The sequence below is a fragment of the Chenopodium quinoa genome, unplaced genomic scaffold, assembly GCF_001683475.1.
Source record: "Chenopodium quinoa cultivar QQ74 unplaced genomic scaffold, ASM168347v1, whole genome shotgun sequence".
NCBI classification, from domain to species: domain Eukaryota; kingdom Viridiplantae; phylum Streptophyta; class Magnoliopsida; order Caryophyllales; family Amaranthaceae; genus Chenopodium; species Chenopodium quinoa.
Window position 1 is genome coordinate 950,118 of NW_018742211.1, and position 11,721 is coordinate 961,838.

The following is an 11,721-nucleotide window of genomic DNA, read 5'->3' on the forward strand; positions in this document are numbered from 1 at the left end:
ACTCCGTAATTTATTATTATTTTTTTTCTATTTTATGACTACTACTCCATATTTTAAAACAAATTAAGTAATTTCTTATAGTACTCCGTGTTTATATTTAATTTTTTAATTGTATGTAAGAAACTGACATTTATAAGGAATATAATTCGAGAGTGAGGGATAGCTCAAGCGGTTAGAGCTCCTCTTCCGATTCGAAAAGATTTTGGAATCGATTCTCATCACCTGCCCTTGGCTCTCTAATCAACAAAAATATATATATAATTCAAGTTTGACATTTTTGTTGTTGACTTAAAAGGGTAGTCCGTACAATTTATATTGCATAGTGGCTGCAAATTTGGACCGCAGAACGAAAAAGGCCATCCTTCATTGCGTCCTTCATTCCTTATTGACACTTAATAACTTATTTTCACCACTATTTTTTCAACATTTATTTGGAGAGATGTCCTTTATTGGAGAAGGTTGACTTTTATTAAGATTTCAGAAACTTTTAATACCATTTGCCCTTGAATTATTTGGATAAATTGAATTTTCTATATTTTCTTGGTTAAACGGTAGAAAGTGAAAATTATTTAATTTAATATTCCGTAGTCGTACTTCATTATTAGATAAAGTATTAAGTTTCTTCTTAAAAACAAAAAAATAAAGTATTAAGTAGTATTTGATCTAGTGATGATAAAGATTGTAAGTTGGAAGTGCATGTGAGATTTTAATACTGATCGTCTTTTACCCTAAAAATATACAGCACGTTTGTAGTGCAACCAGCTGCAACGTATGGCCTGAAGCCAGCTCAGCAAAATAACGGAAGCTGACAAAAAATAGCGGGATTCTCCAAAATTTTACAAAAAAGCAGGAAATCAATTCTTAACAAAAAAAAGCGGCTGACACACGCCACATGCTTCCCAAAAGCCTACAATAATCCGCTGATTTTTCTCAACTTTCTCACACTTCGATTTTGCTCAACTTTTTTCCAGAATTTTTCTCAAATTTCTCACATTTCGATTTTTCTCACAATTCAATTTTTTACTTTGAAATTTTCAGAGATCTTTCACATGGCTGATGAAGAACCAAATTTTCCAGACTCACAAGTATCAATGGAAATTGAAGAAATTAGAGATTCATTAATGAATCTAAAGATCGAAAACAAAATAAGAGAAATCAAAGAACACATATTAGAAATCTTCGAATTACAAGGTAAATATATATTTAAATTTTCAGTTTTTCTATGAATTACCCTTTTCATTTCTGCTATGAATTACCCAATAATCCCTGCAAACCATGACAAATAACCCCCTAAGTAACCCCTAAATATAGGGAAATATATTTAAATTTTCATCACTGCTATGATTTACCCAGTAACCCCTGCAAACCATAACAAATAATCTCTAAATATAAAGTAACCCCATAAATAACAACCATAGCAAAGCCTTAAGTAACTAGTAATCCCCTAAGTAACCCTTACACATCTGACCAAGTAACCCCTCTACCATCCCCCTAAGTAACCCCTTAAGTAATCCCTCTGGTAACCCCTTAAGTAGCCCCTCTGGTAACCCCTCTAGTAACCCATTAAATAAACCCTTCTAGTAACCCCTTAAGTAACCCCTCCCGTAACCCATTAAATAATCCCTTAAGTAACCCCTCTGGTAACCCCTTAAGTAACCCCTCTAGTAACCCATTAAATAATCCCTTAAGTAAACCCTCTAGTAACCAATTAAGTAACCCTTGAAGTAACTACCGTTGTTCCTGTTAACTGTAATTCAATTAAATATTCTCCATGATAACTGTAACTATGCTAATTTTTCTTGTACATTAACAACAGAAACAAGTGACAACACAACAGAAAAGACTTAGAGCACATTAGCAAAAGAAAGCACAAATGATAACAATCAGACACAACAGAGTAAAGCTCCCAAGAAGAAGATTTTGACTATATAGGAAGCCTAATAGGATTTATAGCACAAACTTTGGATGAAATTTGTGAGATATATAAAAAGCATGCATTTGCTATGGGATTTGGAGTAAGACTATCAACCACCAAATGGACTCAAGGAGATAACAAACAAATAAAGGGAAAAGATTTTGTTTGTTCTAAAGAAGGCTTTAGATGCAAACCCAAGGTTAAAAAAAACTCCTCCTCCGGCAAATGAAAACAGAAAAAAAGTAAAACAAGTTCCTATAACCAGAATGCAAAAAACAGGTTCAAAAAACATTAATAAGAGAAAAAAAAAAACAAGGAAGACCTGTTTGAAATTGAGGAACATGTCATCAATCACAACCATGAGTTAACAAGAAAAGCATGGCAACATCTACACAGGCCAGAGAGAAAGATCACTTAAGACAAAGCAAAAGTAATTGATCTTATGGCAGATAGTGGTTTAAAGACAATTGCAGCTTACAATTTGATGACTAACGAAGCTGGGGGTGAAGAATTGCTAGGTCATACTTTGAGAGACCATTTAAACTACATTTCAAGAAGAAAAATGAAAGAAATTGAAGGGGGGATGCACAAACTGTTATAGACAGTCTATATAAAAGACAGGCAAAAGAAGAAGATTTTTTCTTCTGGGAGGTGATCAAAACACTAACAGGTTAACAACCATCTATTGGAGAGACTCAGAAATGAAGGAGACTTCCACATCTATGGTGATGTAACCGTTTCTGACACAACAGACAATCAATGGTAAGTATTTTTCTTTAACTTCTCATTATAGATTGTATACTTTCTGCTGTCCACATTAAAATCGTAAGTATTTTTCTTTAACTTCTCATTATAGATTGTATATTTTCTGCTGTCCATATTATCAATGGTTTTTTTATAACAACAACAACATAGTGAGTGCCATACCAAATTGGCATAAAAATCTACAAAACAGGAATAAAAGAGATCATTTTGACAACAGATCAGTTATGTACCAAATTGTCATACCAAATTCATTCACTTTATATACAAGAAATTTTGACAAGAGATCGGTTTTGTACTAGCATAGCATCCAAAAATTTTGAACATCTGACATTTAAAAACCAATGATCCCATGCACCATATACATCACTCTCATAAACACAACCATCACCAACAACAAGACATTGCAGAACAGGCCACTACATACAAACTAACGAGCAAAAATAAGTGAATGAGATATTGTAATTTCTGTTATAGTATTAGAAATACAAACATACAGACTTACCATATGTTCATCTCCAAAGAAAACTCTACCATAAGTGAAACCTGCCAAGATCTCCTCAAAATTCAAAAGAATATAAAAACAGTCCATCACACGACTTGGTATTAACTGTCCTGGGATCAATGTTTGAAATTCTTCACGAGACAAGTGATATACATTAGAATAATTGAATAAAACCTCCTTGTTATGAAAAACAAAGACAAAAATCATTAGTAACCCCAACCCAAACTACTACAAAATATGCCTTAGAAACCTGTTAAAATAGGCATAAGAGACCTCTTCTTTGAAGGTCTCTAGCTCACAGGTCTCTTTGGTTAAGAGACCTGGTCAATAGAACAGGTCTCTTTGGTATTAATAAGAGACCTAAGAAGTGAGACAACAAGTCTCTCTGCGCGTGATTATATTGTATATTTTAGAAAGTAAAGAGACCTGTTACCATGGCCAACAGGTCTCATAGTTGTTATTTAAGAGACCTGTTAGTAATGATAACAGGTCTCTTTGTTATTTTTTTTAAAAAAAAATTTCCCAAAATCCAATTATATTTGTATTTGTTCGTGTACGGTATATGAGTTGTATTTGTTCCTGTATGACACCTATAGGATATTTTTACCTATATTTTTCACCTGCTATATATATGCACATCATATACATTACTCCATAATTTTATAATATTCATGGAACATACAATAATAAACAAAAGTTGATAAACACTTTTACAAATATTCAATAATTATAGTATAACCTCCAAAAATACTATACAACAACATCTGCAGAAAAAAAATCCAGTATTCCCCAAAAATTTAAACCACTCATTTAATTTCCATACTATCTAAGATAAGCTCCAAAAGTACTATACAAAAAATTCTAAAAATCGCAATACTTTTCCCAAAAGTAATGGACAAAATAAACTCACTCAATGTCTATACCATCTTCATTTCCTTCATTAACATCTTCTTGTTCAAGCTCTAGAACATACTTAGCCCACAAGTCTCTAATTTCGTCAATATTTTCAGTTGAATACGTACAGGGTCCGCTTTAAAATAATGCAAGATAAACAATAAATCGCCGTACATAATCATAACTCATTCATAATAATAATGGAAAATAATGCTATATTATAACTATATTAAAAAAATAATTACACATACAAACAAATGAATATAATGATATGGGTTGAAATATGCAATGTCATGATTATGAGCCATTTGGGGGTAAATTTTCACTGCAAAGCAGCAGCTGTACGAACATATTGAATTTCTTGATGAAAACGGTGAAAGTGTGAAACAGAAAATATGGCTCAACCTGTCACATGCTTCTTTATATGGACATATGGTGAACTTCTGTCCTAAGAAAAAGGGTTGGAAGCAGCTAGGAAAAGGTGGAGACCGGTGCAACGTGCTGGCAAGAAAGTAGATGATCCTGGCAGGAAGTTTGGGATTAATTGAAGGGGGGGGGGGATAGAAGACAGAACCAAAAAAGGGGTTGTTTAAGGTGGGCTGAAGATGCTTGTAGCTGCTGCATGTAGCAGTGCTGAAGAGCTCCAACATGTTGATGACAATATTGTCCTGTATGGGAAAGAAAGAGATGGAGTCTGCTGCTACTCTCTGTATGGGTAGCTATTTCAGCAGAATGTCCTGTTAGCAGCCTATTTTAGGCTTACTTGCTGTGTGCTGTGATCAGGTGTTGGTAGGGTTGTTGGAGGCTTTTTCTTTGCTTCTGGTTGGACAGTTTAGGCCCGTGGTGTGCCTGATTTGTTTTGGTTTCTGCTGTGTTTGGTTGCTGCCCTTTTTGGTTTCAATGTCTTTTGTTCTCGTTGCCTGAGGCTTTTGCTTCCCTTGGGTGTGTTTCTGTGTGGGGTAGAGCTCTTGTTTGGTGTTGTTCTGTTGTTTATTAGTTTTTCTTTGGGCTTGTTGTTCTTTTGGCCCATTGTTGTTCTCGGCTTTTAGTGTATAGGCAATTGGGTAGGATTGGGTGTGCCATGTGTTTTTGTGCGTTTTTTGGGCTGTTTAGCCGTTGTAATCTTGAGGGCTTGCCCTCTTCTCTTTGGTATTAATAAAATTTCTTACTTACCAAAAAAAGAAAAAAAAAAGAACAAAAGCTTGCATATTTAGAAGCTCGAAATAAGTCAAAGAGACATAATTGTTTTTTTTCCTATATTCGAGATACCTAGACAACAAGGTAATGATAAACCAAGCTATAGAAATAAAGATTCTGAACTATCTACATGAATTCACATCAAAAAGCAATACATAAATCAGATTAAACATACCTTATCAGAAACCCACAATACACTTTTCTTTATAATCTCAAGCGTATAGCGACAAACATAGTATCCACAAACTTTGGAGTATTGAGGTTGTCGAGGACACTGTTAAAAAAGACATTCAAATTTTAAATGCATGAATATTTGGCATTATAACACAAGCATGTAAATAACACATTATTCTTTTAATATCAAGAGTATAAACTAAAATGACATACCTTAGGTTGCTTCCACTCAATATATGGATCCTTTTTTATCTTCTTAATGTCCTTTCGATGGACCATGCTGAATTTTTTTAATCCCCTATAGAATTGTGACATTGTTTGACAAAAATAATGAAATGATAATTAATAATAGAGCATATATAATACAAAAAACAGATATGTTGGATAATCACTCTAACACGTACTCATTTATGATCTTTTTAGCAAACTCATTGATCTCGTTTTCTTCCCCGGCCAGATCTAACCAGCACACTAGTCCATTCCAAGGACTAATAACACAGCTAACCTCCAATGCATACTACACATAATGATAGTGATTATATCAGCAAAAATCAATGGTGAATATTGAATAGTAATTGTACAGAATAACCGATCAAATCTTTAAGAAGGCTCTAGGCAAAGCACAATTTGTTAAAAAAAGTAGCTTCTGCTTTACATTAGGGCATCGAGAGTCTCTTTGTACCATATATATAGATGATTGAAATTTAACACAAGATTTTTCCCTAAAATTTTCATGTGTTTCTAATAGCAACGGACGTACACCCCTTTTGAAATAAAGGAACTAATATAAGGTAGGTATCTGAATGAAATTATGTTAGATCCTTAATCATGATAGGATTGGGCAACATGACAACTATATCTAAACAGAGAGATAATTTCATAATGATGCCTGAAGATTTATGCATATGTTTGTATCACAGTCCCTAAACTCAGATAACGATTTGCATTAGGCATTTAGGCTTGGTCAAAACTCAGAAGAACAATTCAAGAAAACATAAAAAACCTTGGTCAGAACTCAGGAGCCAGGATACAAAGCATGAGATTTACGACGAACAAATTTTTGAAAACTACATATTCCTGGATGATAATTAGGCAACAAACCAGAATTTAAACCAGTTAACACCTTATCAGCGGGAATGAGCATTGCAGCGGGAATGAGAATATACTTCGTATTTCCTCCCTTCTTTTACCAGATTTAATCTATTCATTCTACATATTGTAGAGGGTACATAAGCATATAGAAACTTGTGTTGATTTTCCTCTAAATATGTAAGTTTTTCCATTTGCAGTAAGCATGTTAAACAAGAACAAATAAATCAATTGAATTCCACAAGTCTTTCTTTGTATAAAACTCGAGAAAAAGTAAATCTTATTTTCCAATTCTCTTTTTCACACAAATGAATTCCTTGATTTTGATTTCTTAAAAATTATTTAGTGCTACTGATATGATATTTTTTCAATCTCTATTGAGTTGTAATATAATAAGAAAATCAATTAGGGGCTCAGATATGTCCTGTTTATTACGTCTGTGTAAGGCCTAAAGATAACCATATCAAATCACAAATCATAATCATTTTTCACAATCTTTATCAATAATTAATAGTGAACAATGAAACAAGAACGAATTTGAATTGTGGTTGGGGGACGTGGCTCGGAATGCGAACGGCTTACCTTTGTACAATCGCTTGAAATAGAGTGGTTGATAGTCGTGACCCGAGTACGCTTCAGATGGTGGCGGCCTTGTAAACTAGACGACGGTGGCGGCCTTACAAAGTAGATGATGATGGACACAATCTTAAAAACGATCGCCTCTAATTAGGTGGTGAAAAACTTGGGAGGGAAACCATAGAAGTTCAAGGGTTTGGGTTTTTGGAGGAGGAAGACGAAACTGCTATGCTGCAGTGCTACTACTCTACTCTAATTTTTTTTTTTTTTTTTGTTAAGAAGTGTAGTCTAAGATAATTAGTGTACTACTCTAAGATAATAGGATACTAGTATTACGTGTACTCAGAGGTGGCCAGTGGGCCGGGTTGGACCCAGCCCACCCTAACTCGCACGGCTGGTGGGTCACGTGGGTCCGACCCGGTTTCAATCCGGCACAGCCCGACACAGCTCGGATTTAATACGGGTTGTGTCGTGGGTCCAAAATTTTCGACACAACGCATTTCAACCCAGCTCAGTTTAACCCGTTTGATTCGACCCAAATCGCACAACCCGTTTTGACTCATTTAATTCGACACACCTAGCCCGTGAACCCACCTAACCCGACCCACCTGGCACAACCCAGCCCGCACGGCCCACCCGCACGAATGACCCACCCAACCCGCACGAGCCAACCCACCTAACCCGCACGCATGACCCACCCAACCCGCACGCATGACCCACCCAACCCGCACGGCCGGCACAACCCGCACGGCCGGCACAGCCCGCACAATTCGCACGACCCGCACGGCCCGCACGGCCTAACATCCATTTAAAAAAAAAAACGGCTAGTTTTTTGTATCTAACGGCTAGTTTTTTGTATCTAACGGCTAGTTTTTTAAGTGTATGATCATCCATTCTATTTTTCCTATAAATACCAATTCCATTTCACTCAAATTTCCACACAAATTCAAGCTTTCTTTCTCTCTTACTTAAAAATTCTTATTGTTCTCAAATTCTCAAGTGTTATATAGAGTTATATTTTTGTTAAAAAAAATCTCCTTAATATTATTATTAGTATTCTTAAGATTCTAAAAAAAAAAAGTTCTTCTCCATATTATAATTAGTAATCATACAAAAAAAAATGAGCTCAAGAGGAGGAATGGGAAGGAGTCAAAGTGGTGGTCGAAGTGGTAGCCAAAGGAGTGGTGGTGCAAATTTTTCGTATGAAATTAATACGGAAAATTTAAACCAATTTGTCAATGAATATGGAGATTATGGTTTAGGAGATAGGCAAAATATTCAAACGTCTCCACCACAACATTTCTCCCACGAGTCCCACCAATCATCAAGTTCAACTATGCCACCTCCATCGCAACCAACATCTCAACCTTCATCTCAAGGTAATTTCTAATTAAATTTTTATTGTTATGAATATTTAAAAAAACTATTATTAATGATTATAAAGTTAGTTTAGTTTCCAATTTTCTATGATTTACAATTAGTTAATTACCATGAAAAATGCGTTTAAATAAGTATAATTAAAATATTTAAAATTTAAAAGCTTATTTTCATGAATAGCATTTAAAAATTAATTTTAATAATTTGATTTATGAAAGGTGGTGGCGGTGAAAGTAGAGGTCGAGCACATTTTTCTTGGGTGTGGAAACATTTTGAACGAGTTGAGGTCACACCCCCGGGATGGCAACCTGGTCAACCAAAGAGGTTCACGTGTACATGCCTAGTTTGCAAGGCGCTAGGTGCAAATGTCAAGTCATATAATTGGAAAACGGGAGATGGAACCGGAACCTTGAGTCGGCATTTGCAAAATAAACACGACTTGTTCGAAAATGGCCCCCGTCCTTCGGGGGGTGGCGTCCAAACACAATTGGGTGGATACATGAACCAACCCGGCGGAGGTACACCTTTCATTTATAATAAAGATAGAATGATTGATGAAATGAGTACTTTAGTTATTGCTAATGAATACCCTTTTTAGTTACGGTGAAAATGCAAACGTTGAGCATTTTAATAAAGTTGCATTACAACCTGCATTTACTCGTGTCCCCCGAAATACCCTAAGACGTTATACACAAACTTCTTATTATAAGTATAGGAGTGGTTTGATTGAATTATTTCGTACTTTTGATGGTCGTGTTAGTTTTACAAGTGATACATGGACTTCTAGTTTTGGCGAACCTTTTCTTTGCATTACTGCTCATTGGGTGGATGATGATTGGTTTATTCAAAAACGTATACTATGTTTTCAAGCTATGGAAGAAAGGCATACCGGTTTTAACATCAAAGTTCGTATTTTGGATTGTTTAAAAGAATTTCACTTGAATAATAAAGTTTTTTCTTTGTCTCTTGATAATGCAACTGCAAACACAAAGTGTATTGACTATTTGAAAAATGACTCCGAGTTGAATTTGTTGTTGGGTGGTAGTCTCTTGCATGTTAGATGTTGTGCTCATATTTTGAATTTGTCTGTTCAAGAGGGTCTCGCTGAGTTGCAACCATTGCTAAACCCAATTAGAACAGTTATAAAATGGATTAGGATTACTCAGTCAGTTAGAAGAAAGTACATAGCTATGTGTAAAGAGAGAGGTCTTAAGAAAAGACAATGGTCTATTGATACCCCTACCCGTTGGAATTCTACTTTCAAGTTGTTGAGTGATGCTATAAAGTATCGTGATATTTTGACCCAACTTTACAATGAGACTCGTGTTGATCCTACTGAGTTAATAACCGAAAGTCATTGGACTAATGCTTCTTTTGTTCGTGATGTTTTAAATGCTTTTGATAGTGCAACTCATATTTTCTCTTATATTTATGAGCCTAACGTTCATTTAGTCATAATTGAGTGTGTTAAAGTTGTTCACACCATCGAAGAGCATATGAAGATTGATGGACTTCGTCCCGTTCTTGATAGCATGAAACGTAAGTGGCATACTTATTTTAGTGAATTTCCAATCATTTATGGAATTGCTGCTATTCTTGACCCCGGTGTCAAAGCTGAAGGTTTGGAAAATCTTTTAGAATTTTATTATACAAGTTTAAGTATCGATTATGATGTTATTGAATATATTAACAAATGCAAATCTGTTTTGGGAGACCTTTATGATCATTATGCATCTATTTATGGTTTTGATTTGGCAACACCAACTACTACTAGCACTTCCGATTCTAGATTTGGTTTTCTTGATAAAGTTATGAAACAAAAACACAAAGCATCTACATCATTCTCATCATCATCTTCTTCAACACTTGCTATTAATGATTATTTGTCATATCAACATGAGACCAACAACAACTTTCAAATTATAAAATGGTGGCAAGAACATAAAAAAAGTTTTCCTATATTGGCGAGAATTGCAAAAGATATACTTGCAGTTCCCGCTTCATCTGTTGCTTCCGAGTCTGCTTTTAGTGCAGGTAGAAGAGTGTTAGATGAAAAAAGATCTCGCTTAACTCCGGAAAGCATTCAAATTTGTGTTTGTAAGAAAGATTGGGATCAAGCTGAAAGAAGAACTCAAGGTTTAAAGGAAGACGAAGACGATGAAGATGATCCTGTGATGATATTGGAGTCGTCAACGGATGATGCAGCTTCCGGGGATGATGATGCAACAAACATGGGTGGCTAGAAAAGTCTAAATCAGGTACGCTAAGAACTACGTGGGCTTTGATTCTTTCGGGATACGTAGGCAACTTATTTTTCGAAAATTACAATTTAATTGCAAAATTAAATTTTAGTTTTCTAAAGATAGGTCCAAGCCCCCCCCCCCCCAAATTTCAAAAGAAGTACAATATAAGAACTACGCTGGCTTTGATTCCTTATTTTATAATATAAGGATACGTAGGCATCTTAATTAAGAGCAAGCCATCAAATTGTTAATTTTGTAAAAATTAAAACACCACACAACCCACCCGACCCTAACCCACGAACCCACCCGACCCTAACCCACAAACCCACCCGACCCTAACCCACCTAACCCACAAACCCACCCGACCCTAACCCACTAACCCACCCGACCCTAACCCACCTAACCCACAAACCCACCCGACCCTAACCCACTAACCCACCCTTCGACCCACCCTAACTCACTAACCCACCTTGACCCGTCTAACCCACGAACCTAGCTCGACCCACCCATGACCCGTCTAACCCACAAACCCAGCTCGACCCACCCACGATCCGTCTAACCCACAAACCCAGCTCGACCCACCCACGACTCGTCTAACCCACGAACCTAACCCTGGTGTGTCCAACTTCTCCGACCCAACCCACGACCCGGCCCACCCTACCCTACGTGTGTCGTGCCGTGTGTCATGAAACCCCAACCCGCGACCCACCTAACCCTAACCCAGCTCGCACGACTCGCACGGTGGACACCTCTACGTGTACTACTACTCTAATTTTTTTTTTTTGTTAGGAAGTGTTAGTCTAAGATAATTAGTGTAATACTAGTATTACGTGTACTACTATTCTAATTTTTTTTTGTTAGGAGGAAATGTGTACTACTCTAAGATAATTAGTAGTAGCGTAGTACACATTTCCTCAAAAAAAAAAAAAAAAAAAAAAGGAAGTTAGTAGTCTTTAGTTTTTATTTTATTATTTTTAACAAAATTTTAC

General features: G+C 35.9%; 2 long non-coding RNA genes across 2 annotated transcripts; one reads left to right on the plus strand and one right to left on the minus strand.

Moving 5' to 3' along the window:
* The first annotated feature begins 403 nt into the window (after window positions 1-403).
* On the plus strand, window positions 404-2,280 carry LOC110733923. The gene is made up of 2 exons (XR_002513715.1): window positions 404-1,191; window positions 1,817-2,280. It is a non-coding gene; the product is annotated as an uncharacterized LOC110733923 (long non-coding RNA).
* Window positions 2,281-3,700: 1,420 nt separating this feature from the next.
* On the minus strand, window positions 3,701-7,508 carry LOC110733916. Its single transcript, XR_002513713.1, has 5 exons — window positions 7,119-7,508; window positions 5,852-5,964; window positions 5,661-5,745; window positions 5,449-5,547; window positions 3,701-4,212 (listed from the first exon to the last, which is right to left on the minus strand). It is a non-coding gene; the product is annotated as an uncharacterized LOC110733916 (long non-coding RNA).
* Window positions 7,509-11,721: the final 4,213 nt, after the last annotated feature.